A 13,381-nucleotide genomic window follows, 5' to 3' on the forward strand; every position below is an offset into this window, starting at 1 on the left:
TTCTAAAAAATTCTTTAATTTGCGCTAAGTAGATTTATAAAAAAAAACCATAATTTTCAAAGGTTTAATTTTTTATTAATTATTTGACATCAAAATTTAAAATATAAAGAAACAACCCCCTCTAAAAATTTGAGTTATTTCAAAAAAACTAAAAATTTACTACTTTGTGACTAGAAATTAAGATTTACGAGAAATCCTTAAATTATCATAACTCACTCAAAATTGATGATTTGAACCTGGTCTTTTTACTATAGGCTCCTCAAATGATCCCTAACCTTTAACCAAAAATAAAAAGAAAAAATTGCATCTATTTGAGTGATATTGTAAAAAAAATGAAAACCCTAGGTTTTTGTCTTCAACTTTGTCTACACAAGGTTAGTCTTAAATTTTTTAAACAAAACAACAAGATAAGGTTAGAAAAAAATCCAGAAATATAGATTTAATAGGGATGTGGAACCCATTAGACATGCCAAAAATGTGAATCTAAATAAGATGGAAACAATATAATGCAAGATCTGAAACCCACATTGACACAATTATGAAATGGAGCCTAAGATCTATGCATAGAATCAAATGATAAATAATAATACCATAACAAAGACCTTAGGAGAATCCCTTGTTTCTTAATATTTGTTTGAATGCTTGAAGTAGATTTTCTCACAAATTGTGTAGCATAACTCTGATATCATCATGATAGTATTAAGTGTTGATGCTTGATAATGAATGTTTGATAATAATAGTGCTAGTCTTGAAAATGATTATACTTGATAGATGCTTGATAATTTGATGATAGTGTAAGTGCTCAAAAGTGCTAGCTAGGGAGAAATGAATGAGTGGAGGTCTTATTTATGTGTCTCACATAGCATTTGATCAATGATAGAGATTAATTAGAAATATCAAAGGATTGGAAAATTATAGAGGGTAAGCCCTAAAATACACATGGATTAATGAGGTGGAAAGATAAAGAGGATAGTAAATGCATAGAGGAGGTGGAAAAATTAAATAAATTATATAAAATTAATTTAATTTTGGAAGATATGTTAGCTAGTTAAATATTTAATTATAGTCAACCAAAACATGATTAATTAAATAATAAAATTATTTAATAATAGTGGAAGAAAAATGATGAATTAATTAAAAAATTAAAATATTTAATTAATAATAGAAGGAAAATGATAATGAATTAATTAAATAATAAAACATTATTTAATTAATAGAGGAAATGTTAGCATAATTAAATAATTAAAAAATATTCAATGAATATGGATAGAAGAGTAGTGATGAGAAGGCGATGGCATGACAAGATGAAAATGTATTAGTCATATTCAGATGTCTACAGAAAGAATTACTATAGTATCAAGGATGCAAGGCATTACTTGGTCATTAGCAATATATTGCTTCATATTTGACACATTTATAACTTCCTTACAACTATTTTCTTTTCATTTACGACTTCCCTGGTTCAATTTTTGTTGGCATTATTTCCAAGCACCTTTTAATTCTCCACATCACTAATTGGAATATCAACTCTTTTATTTAGGGACATGTTTATTTTGTAGGGATGCAGCTAACATATGCATCTTCCTTCTTGGTGTTGGTTTTTTAACATTCCTACATACACTTTATTCTTTGTTGTTATCTTTTTTTTTCCTTTATCTATTATATAATTAGCATATCTAGAAAAACACCACCTCTAGCTTATTTTTTGGCACCTATTTGCCTATTTCTAACTTGGTAATTACTTTAAACTTGCATGATAGCTACTTTAGTGAGATCCTTGATGTCTTCCTCAAAATGTTTTTCTCTTTTACACATTTTTTCATATTATTTCATTAAGCTAATTAAAGTCTTTTTTGGTATGGAAAAATATGGCTATCATGGCCATTACTAAAAATAATTCTTCTTCCTCATATACATTTAATTACTCCACATTATCATTATCATAATACTTATGTTATTTGTGAGGAACCGGTTATTACTGAGAGGGGGGTGAATCAGTAATAACAATAAACTTAAAAAATTTAACAACCACCAAAAACTTCTTTCAAAACAACTCATAAATAGTACCAATAATAACTGAAATCATACTGTTAATCAAATTTATCAAACTGTTCTTCTAAGTGTTCATCAACATGCATATAATAGAAAGATATCAACTAAACACATAAGAAATAAATCAACACATGAACACCAGGATTTTCACGTGGAAACCCAAATGGGAAAAACCATGGTGGGAATTGGTACCCACAATATTTTTGCACTCTTTCGGAATGCACCCTATTAGGAGCCTAGCTTGGTTAGGAGCTTACAAACATGCTCGGTTAGGAGCAGACCCTGTTAGGAGTCCCTCGGTTAAGGGATTTACCTTAGCCCTGTTAGGAGCTTTACTTTGTTAGGAGTAACCTTGTGAAATGATTGAGAACCCAAGCTAATGAGTCACCCAGTGAAGGGATTTATACAATCAGGCCTGTCAGGACCTACCCGGTTAAGGGATTTTGAGTATGCCGCAATTGTTAGGGAACAACAGATGTATGATCTAAAAATAGCACTCTCTTCTTGCTTGTACAGATCATTTCCTGCTCCAATTTGCTTCTCTCTTGCATACACACACTGGTTCGGCCACACACTCTTCTTTTGATCACTAACACAGTATATCCTCATAGACTTACCCTAAATAGACTTTACAACTTAGTCGGTTACAAAACCCTAAGATTTACATCATAGATCATCACAAATCTTTACAAATCATCATACAGATCATTACAACAAATTTCAAGACAATTACAGTCATTGAATGATCACCACACATCGATCTGATACACTTTCAAACCCTTAACTCATGCTACTAAGCACTTTGCTCATTCCCAAGAAATTCACTCCTTTATTGCACCAAAACAACATCTTATCACTTCACGTAAATTCAGCCACGTCATCACCATCTTACAAACATAATGTAATACATCACCGAACTCAGAATCATTACCAATTATAAGATTTGAATGAATACTGGTTCTTAAACCCTACAGAAAATACATATTTCAATCACAAACATGACTTCTGGTAGCCAAAACATGATGTGGTTCCGTTCATAACCTTATTACAATGCTACCAACACATATTCCAAATCGCAACACCAAACTCCTTGTCAATCTCAAGATCCAATTGCTTAAGCATAACACAGTTTCACATTTACTAGTTAAAGTCCTATTTGCCAGTTAACTATCAAGTCCATTCCATAGCTTTATGGTAAATCATAGATGACTTAGATAACATGATAGAACAATATAACCATAGTTGCCATCAATGACAACACAAACTGATCATCAAGTCATCAAACAACATCTCAACTATATCATCACCAACAGTCCTTATACCGATTCAATATCATCAACAGTTATGACAATATGCCAACAACTTAGGTGTACCTTCCTCTCCTTATAATTATTTCTCTTCTTTGATTGTTGTAGCAACAACATGCTTTGATGGACCATTATAACTCATTTTATTCTTAATAATTTTCACAATCAAACTGACATTTTATTATTCAAAACATTTAAGAAATTGCAATTCATTCCTACAATTTTGCTATCATTATATTTGATCAACAACAAATTAAATGAATGTTTCCCAAGTTCATATGAAAACATATACATATATATAATCCTAAACGGAACTTAACCACATGAATAATTAATTATATGAAATAACATATATATTAATCTAAATAGATTTACTTTTCTCAAAAATTTATCTAATTTCCAAATATATCTATATTTAACAAAATACATATATATATTTCACAAAATATAACAATATATACTCAAATCTAAAAACATTAATCTAATTATATCTAATTTTATCCTTTATAACTATTTTTATCAATTATACTATCTTTAAAAAAAAAACTACATTTTCCAAATTATATATATATATATATATAATTTTGTAAAAAACTAGAGCGCAAGGAAGAGAAGGCTCGCAAAAAAGGGCAAGTGCGTGAGGTTAGATAGGGGATTAGATTCAACCCTAAAGGTAGATGCAAGAGCAATTCAGATGGCCACCTAGACAGGCAGAGAAATGTGAAATGGAAAGTGGTAGATGTTGACAGGGATGAGAATGTTATCTCTGAGCACGAAGAGACTTGGGAAGACACTATCCCTCGGGCGTGTTTTAAAGATACGAAATCAAAAAATATTATCAGAGACCCTAAGCAGATCGAAGTTGATTTATCAGATGAAGTAGACAATGACAGATCTATTTTCGAAAACCATGTAATTATTGGGCGAGTTGTCAGCCCTAAATTTCCCAGAATTTCAATCAGGTCTTGGGCGGATGAACATTGGAAGAAGCATGTCATCATTAAATTCTTGTCGAAAGGTTTCTTTGTTGCAGTTTTCATAGAGGTGGAGGAAAAAGATAGCATACTTTGTTCACAAAACTGGTTCTTGGATAGCCACCCAATATATTTACAACCCTGGTCTCCTAATTTCGATCCTACTCAATTGGCGATATATGATAAACCCTTATGGATCTGGCTATATAATCTTCCTTCAGAATATTGGAGTAACCCTAGTTTCAAGTGAATAGGCCAAACTTTGGGCACACTTCTGGAAATCGATGAAGCAATTATTGACGCAGATCTATACACATATGTCGGACTAAAAATTGCGGCTGTAAAGGAAATTCCTGCCTCCATCTCCATTGTGACAAAAGAGGGGAGATAGGTTCAACATGTTGAGATCAAAAAGGACATCACTCCATGTACCAGGTGTGGAAGCAGGCTTCACACTGTCGAGAGATGTGGTATGTTCGTCAGGAAAGCATTCAAAAACCCCCCAACAAACCCAGCAAATTATGGAATCAAAAGCCTTCAGGAAATTTAGAGACGCTACTATTGAATGGCCCAGAATCTAATAACAATAATCTACATCCAAAGGATTTATCCCAAGAGAACATCATTCCCTCAGAAGTTCCCATCTCCAATAATACTCCTACCCATATTCCATCCAGCCATTTATCTCCTCCCCTTGCTCCTAATCAAGACGATATCAAGGAGTATATGCTCTCTATGGAGGGGTTTGAATCATCATGGCTAAATGATGATACCGAAAATTTGGATGACTTGGATATTTTGGATCCTAGATGCATCAACCAATCTGCAAATGCACTCTTGGGCAAAACCAAAGGTTCAAAGGGACGCAGGAGCCACAAAACTATCAATGAACAAAGAGCCCATGAAAAGGGAATTGTCAATGTTTTGGATTATCTTAAAGTATCCAAGGGAGGGAAGCCCTCCCTTGGAGAAAGATGAGGATCTCCTCATGGAATGTCAAGGGCTTAGCTGCCCCTGACAAAAGGCGCTTAGTCAAAAGGACCTTGACCAAGCTTGCGTCAGATGTGATTTTGTTGCAAGAGACTAAGTTAAACTTAGAGAAGGCTCTGGTATTTAAAAAAATTTGCTTTTACTGGGATGGTATGTTTCAGGAGGCACGTGGTTCGGCTGGCGGGCTTGGGATCCTTTGGAATTCGTCATACATCGAGGTGAGTCCTATTGCTTCACATGAGTTTTGGATGGCGTGTACTATCAAATGTAAAAAGTCAAACTTGTGTTTCCCTTTGTTCAACATCTATGGCCAATTAAAACAAAAGACAAGCCTAAGGTATGGTGTGAAGTGACTGAGTTGGCTCTTATGTTGGATCTTGGGAAAGTTGTCATGGTAGGAGATTTCAATGCTATCCTTAGTCTGGATGACAAAAGTGGTGGTTTAAGGAAGCCCTCTAAGGTGGTAGAAGATTTTTGGGAATTTGTAACCAATTGTAAAGTAGCTGATATCATCCCCAAGAATGGGTCATTTACTTGGAATAACAGAAGGAGAGATTTTGCGAACATCGCTAAAAGATTGGACAGGTTCTTTGTGGGGGAGTGGTGGATGTTAAGCCATCATTCCATCTCTTCTGCAATTGAACCCCAAAGTGGATCAAATCATTATCCCATATCATTAAACATAGGTCAAGACATTGAGGAGTATAAGAATTATTTCAAGTTCCTAAGTATGTGGTGGCAGGACCCTGCCCTTATCAATCATCTCAAAAGTTGGTGTATTGAAAGTAAAGTTTTCTCTAGTTCCCCGAGTTTCAAATTCACTAAAAGGATACAGTATTTCAAAAGGAGATTAAAGGACTGGAAGAAAACCACCTTCAAAAATGTCTTCGCCGAGAAAGATAGAATAGAAGAAGAAATGGAAGCTATTAACTCACTAGTGATGGCCTGAGGAATGACAAATGTGGAATTCGAAGCTGAAAAAACCCTCAAGATTCAGTATTCTGAGATTCTGAGGAGAGAAGAATAAATCGCGGGAGCACTGGATCGCTGAGGGAGATATGAACACCAAATTTTTCCATGCCTCTGCAAAATCAAGAAAATGCGCCAACAGAATCTGTTCGATCAAAGATACAAATAACTCTTGGGTCCATACTTCTAAGGAAATAGAATAAGTAGTACTAGATTACTTCAAGAGGCTTTTGGGAGACGGTAGGGCGGATGCGACCACCTCCTTCCCAATTCTAGATGATATTATTCACTCGATCATTTCTGAAGGTGATAGAAAGATGTTGATGGCCCCTTTTACCATAGATGAGGTAAAATATGCCACCTTTGTGCTGCATCCAAACAAGGCGCCAGGTCCAGATGGGATAAATGCTGATTTGTTTCAAAAATGTTGGGATTTTTTGGAGAAAGATATATGGAGGGTGGTCGAAGATTTCAGGAAATGTGGGAAATTTGTCAAAGAGATAAATCATATCTTGATAAATTGTACTTTTGACTGATATCTCTATGCAACACACTGTACAAGATCATTTCCAAAGCTATGGCAGAGAGACTTAAAGTTTTTCTCCCCAAACTGATTTCGGAGCACCAGAATGGTTTCACCCTGGGAAGGGAGATAGCCAACAGTATAATTCTAGTTTCAGAAGTCATTCATTCCATGCATAAAGAGAAGATTGGAGGAATCGAAATTAAGTTGGATGTGGAAAAAGCTTATGATTGGGTGGTTTGTCAATTTCTTCTCTGTGTCCTTGAAAATTTTGGTTTTCCTCCTCAATGGATTGCTTGCATTAAGTTTTGTATCTCTTCCATCAATTTCTCTCTTTTAGTTAATGAGAGTGTATGTGGTTTTTTTCTTGCCACTAATGATCTGTGACAAGGCGACCCCCTCTCCCCTTCAATTTTCATCATAATGGCAAAAGTCCTGGGGAGATTGATTCAGAAAAAATATTTGCAAGGGAACTGGAAAGGCGTCTGTATTCATGACCAGCTAAATGCCATCACACACTCACAATTTGTAGATGACACTGTGGTTTTTGGGGAGGCCTCCTTGGTTGAAGCTAGGTGCATATTGGAAACCTTGGATCAGTACTCGAAAATCTCGGGCCAAGTAATAAACAGAGATAAGTCACAACTATTCCTTTTCAACACCTGCAGACAAATGCAGTTAAGAATCTCGGGTCTCTTGAGGATCAAAATAGTGGAACTTCCTATGAAGTACTTGGGCATTAAAATCGACAAGGGATACCGCCAAACTCATACTTGGGATGATGTGAAACAATCTTGTGTGGCCAAGTCATCACACTGAAAGAACAGATGGTTATCACAGGCTGGGCATCTAAAAATGATTCAATCTATTCTTTCCGCTATTCCAATCTATAGCATGTCTTGCTTTAGATTGCCACAAGCGATTGGGAGGAACTTAGATAACATGTTGAGAAAATTTGTTTGGGAAGGGGCAAAAGATGCTAGCAGAGTTCCCCTCATCAACTGGGAAACGATGTGTTTTCACAAAGAATCGGGTGGGGTGGGATTGAGGAAAATGGATCTCCAAAACATTGCCTTGGGAGCAAAACTTTCTTGGAAGATGTATCGGGAACCTCAAAAACTCTGGTGCAAAATCTTTCAAAAGAAGTACCTTGATACAGACCATTCGAATAGAATCCTCACAATGGCGAATGCAGACAGAGGTTCCGCTACATGGAATTTTTTATGGGATTGCAGATCAGTGATTACGGACCACATCTCTTGGCATATTGATCGAGGGACCAAAGCAAAATTTTGGGTGGACTCATGGGAGGTTGAACCAGTGTTAAATGAATTAATAATCGACCAGGATTGGATTAACACAATTGAAGCCTAGTACGACTCCTATGTTTGTGATTACTTTGACATAGATCCCTCTAATGGAAGTATCAGAATCTAGAAACAAGTGGATATTGGATGTCAGGTAATCTGCGACCAACTAAAAAACATACTAAGCAAAAGAAATATTCTAGTTTCCAATGAAGAAGATAGTATCTTCTAGTGTGGTTCAAAGTCAGGTGAGTACAGTGTGAAATTGGGATATGAGGTACAAAGGGGCAAAAGGTTTGTACACGGATTGGCCATATAGGTTGTGCTGGCACAATAGACTTCTCCCCAAAGTTGGCGCCTTTCTCTAGATCGCTCTACATAACAAAGTCCTCACAAGGGATAGGCTCAAACTTATTGGCATCTCTGGCCCGAGCATATGCGTCTTATGTAAAAATGCAGAAGAATCTGCTGACCATCTGCTATTTACTTGCCCAATGGCAGAGGCATGCTGGAACTAGTTTTTAGACAAAATAAACTACACTACCATTAGGAACTCGAAGCTGAAGGATTTCCTTGCCTCGTGGCCCTCAAATAGATCTTCAATATGGAGTGACATTTGGACTACAGGCCTGTCAATGATTGTTTGGCATATCTGGAAGGAAAGGAATAGCAAAAATTTTAAAGAAAAGTGTCTATTAGTGGACAGACTCATCGAGTGTATCAAAGTGTCAATAGAAGAAATGATCAATGGGAAGTAGAAAAAGCAGTTCCAACACTATACTGAATGGGACAGAAGTATGGAGAAGAATTGGCTCTTGGTCACCCCTTCTCAGTTGCCCAAGCTCTCCAATAAGAAAGGCAATAGAAAACATATAAGATGGAAGGCACCACCTGTGGGATGGCTGAAGTTGAATTTTGATGGTGCATGTAGAGGCAATCCCGGGGTTTCTAGTTTTGGGGCGGTGATACGTAACAGTGAAGGTAAGCTAATCTTAGGCATTTATGGGGCCATGATGGTGGCTACAAATAATGAAGCTGAAACTCGTGCCCTCATGGAAGGCCTTAAACTATGTGTCACTAATAAAATGACCAAGTTAATCATAGAAGGGGATTCCCTAATTATTATACAAGGGATTATTAAAGGGGGTTTCCATAGTAGGAAATTAAACAGATGGATCCCATGCGTATCTCGACTCCTCAGTGATATTGGCCTTTATGAAATTGCTCACATATACAGAGAGGGAAACTGGGTGGCGGATTATGTTTCCAATATGGGAACTAACATCCCTCATGGTTATGTCATATTTGATGTATGTTCAGCCACAGATGCAGTCTAAGATCTAATCAAAGCTAATCACGCTTATTAAGGCATATCCGACAGATTTAGATTTGACGGCATGCCTTGGTTATCTGATGGGATACTGATGGGATTCGGGTTTTGCTTTCGAACGTTGCACCCATAAGGACCGATGGAGTTAAAGCCATGTGGACTAGAAGTACAGTAGAACTGCAGACAATTTTGACACTTTTTGATTTCTTGGATACAAGATATATTCTCTAATCCTCATTGAGGATGGTGCGGACTGGTTGAAGCTTCTAGATTTGGATGGGTGTTTCTATTTATGAGGTCGCTCTCTATCAGCTTCCATACTCGAACTGCCTTCTTCTGAGAGTGAGCTGCGCATAAAATGGCCTATTTTGGTAACATCTCGTGTGTTAACTATGAGGAGGATATGTGGGGACAACTGCAGAATTTGTTCTTTACAATGGATGTTGCTTATGACACCATGGAGGGACTGGTAGGTGTGGTCCTTAATCACCAAAGGCACTAGTGTGATTCAAAGATCTTCAAGGCCACGCTACTCCCGGTGGTGGATGTTTTGGAGTCATGCGAAATATTGGTTGAGCTTCTTGGAGGTTTTGTTAAACCTTTGGTGGTGGATGAAGTGGCTAATTGCATTTTGAGCCTTCCTTTTGATCATAGGTTGAGCATCCTTAGGGTCTATTTCTAGTTGGAACTCTACCTGCCCTCAGACAGTTCGGATGATGGGTCGACTGAGGAGGATGGGGAGGAGTTGGATAATGATAGACACAACCGTGCTATGGAGAGATATCTGGAGAAGGCGGTTGAGCGTGAAAGAATGAGAATCTTCAGTGAGAATACATGGGAGGTTTTCCAATGCACTGTAAAGAATGGCAACATGGAGCCCTTACGTAGAGTTACCCGCTCTGATGATTGGTGGTTGTCTGACCAGTCAACCAACAATGTCATCAACGTTGGTGAATTTACATCTGCTATTCTACAAGCCTTGCATGGAAATTAGTAGTAGCTTGGCATTTGAGAGCTTGTAAATGCCTTTTTGTATCGGCATTTTATTTTTCGTGTTTTGTAATCTTTTTATAAGTAATATAGGGCGCTATCCCCATACTTGATAGCACTTACCCAAATATATATATATATATATATATATATATATATATATATATATATATATATATATATATATATATATATATATATTTGATCAACATCAATATACATATATAAATGTATTTACATTTATATAATAATGAATTAGTCAAACCCACATAAAATCAAACATGAAATATTAATATTTACAATTTTCTTTTAATATTTTAATTTGCAGACTGAATAAGTGTCATGTGGGCAGGGGGTGGTGAGGTTTCCATTGTGGAAACCCACGATGGTGGGGAGCCCACCCACCATATAAATTAATTTCTTCCAAACAATAAAATCATAATGAAAATAATATATTTAACATTAGAAAACCAAAATACCTCACTATTAAAATATGAACAGAAAAATACAGTCACAGAGTTTCATCCATAATTTTATAATCTAATCATTATTAAAATTTAGAACAAAAAACCCAAAACAATTATGATAACACGAGGATTGGTAAAATTGATAACCCCAAAAAGACAAAATTTGGAAAACTCCAAAAACCACAAATTAATAACTTGAAACCCTGACAACAAATTATAAGCAAAGAACTAAAACTGAAAACCCCTGTTTAATGCACAGAGAAATTTACCAATTGCTAACCCTGATATTTCAATCAAATATTCCAAAAATCAAATACAGTGGATTCAGACAACCTTTCATAAACAACAACTAATTTTCCATACAAAATATACAAAGAAAGACATAGACACAAAGGGGTTTAAATCCCTGCCTTAGAATGCCATCCTGGCAAAGAATTCATAGGCGAAGCCTCAAGATCCAACATCCGACAACACATAGGCAACCCAATAAGCCAAAACCCCCAAACTTCGACCTCTACAAAAATCTTCCTTCTCAAGAACTTCCTCCAAAATCTAGGAAAGAAAAAACCCAAATTCAGAAATAATTCACACCCAAAAATTCTTCACGGGAAAACAAAAATTTCCTCCCGTTCATTTTCCGACAAGCAAAAGATATGCTTTTTCCAAAAAGTAACTCCCCATACAAAATGCATGCAAGATTCCTCTAATTAATTTCAATAATTAATTTATATTTTGTAACTCCCCTACACATTCAAATTTTGAATTTTAAAACAATTAAATATTAATTACCTTATAAATTGATTTTCCATGAGCACAATAAAATCCCATAATAAATATCTAATTCCCTTTAAATAATTATTTTCAAAAAGGTAGAGTGAATTAAATCACTTAGCTAATGCAATTAGCTTAATATGATATTGCACAAATTTAATTAATTAATTAATCATTAATACTCAATTATCATTAATATAATAATATTAGTACTCTCTCGCTATAAATATTGGGTAAACATTAAACTAAACACAAGAGAAATGAACTGCGACTAATAAACACGAAGGGTCAACAGGACTAACACTGACATGACCGAACATCCAAAGTACAAGGATACCTGACAAGGATCTCATTCCCATAGGAATGATGCTCACATCAAGGGTCTGACTAATAACTCCATATTTTCCACTTTACCATTAGGTCATAGAGCATGCTCAGACCTGAAGGTTTAGGTGGAGTCGATGCTCCGTATCTGCAACTGCATAAACAAAATGTTGAACATATACATATAACCTATATAATATCATACCGTGAAAAGGGAATGGAAGCGACACAGCTTACTTGTAAAGAGTAGTGCGGTGCTTTTCCCTTTCACCCAAGCACATCGATAAGCATAGAGATATATTATAACAAGCATATATATAATCTATCTCAGTAATGAGCTAACTAACTGATCATAGCTACTCATCATATAAACACTACATCATCATCCAACGATCCATAAAGTATAAATCATAATTAGCCACTTAAACTACAGCAAGGGTTGTCCAGAGCCAAACTAGGTTAAATCGAATCTGATCAAGGGAGGGGCATCACATAATTCTTCTTCCTCATATACATCTAATTTCTCCACATTATCATTCTCATAATACTTAGGTGTACCTTCCTCTCCTTATAATTATTCCTCTTCTTTGATTGTTGTAGCAACAACATGCTTGGATGGATCATGAGAGTAGTGTATATTACACTAAAATGAATCTTGATGAAGATTCATATGATCCTTTTTCAAGGGATCAAGAGAGTCTCTTTGGATATCCTTGGTTTACATTTTTTACCAGTCATGATTGTAAGGTTTGTTATGGAATCCCTAACCTTCATTGAAGTGAGTGCCAACAATACTTGGCATATCCCCTTCTCAATTTTATAACTTTTAAGAAAGATCCTTCATAGCCCTCATTAATTTATCTAATTTATCCTTAGTAGTGATAAGATTACTAGCAATTATTGTGTGTGGTTTTTGAAGTCTTATATAATCTCTTTTAACACCTTTAACCTATTCTCTCATGTTGCTCTATATATTTCTAGTCATCGCATAAGAATCCCTTAATGTTTGAGGGTTCTTGTCACACAATCAATAACTCAAATTAGCATCAAATATCCCATAATATAAAATAAGGCACATAGGTTCATTTGGCCTCACATGAGGGGTACTTTCCTCATCATCAAAAACTTGTTAAAATCAACAATTATTTCACTCATTCCTTTATTTTTGGTTTTCAACTCATGAATTATGAATTTTTCATCCACATTTTCCTCATATTGTAGTTTGAAAACCCTCATAAAAAAATCCTATGATTTTATGTTTCTATCTAGAAGGCCCCTTCACCACTCCTTTACACTCTCTTTTAGTGAATTCACAAAGAGTTTCATCATAACATCTTCATTTTTTTACCTATATTCATTTATTAAATTGATGAAACA

This window comes from Cryptomeria japonica, chromosome 5 (genome assembly GCF_030272615.1).
Source record: "Cryptomeria japonica chromosome 5, Sugi_1.0, whole genome shotgun sequence".
In the NCBI taxonomy this organism is placed as follows: Eukaryota; Viridiplantae; Streptophyta; class Pinopsida; order Cupressales; family Cupressaceae; genus Cryptomeria; species Cryptomeria japonica.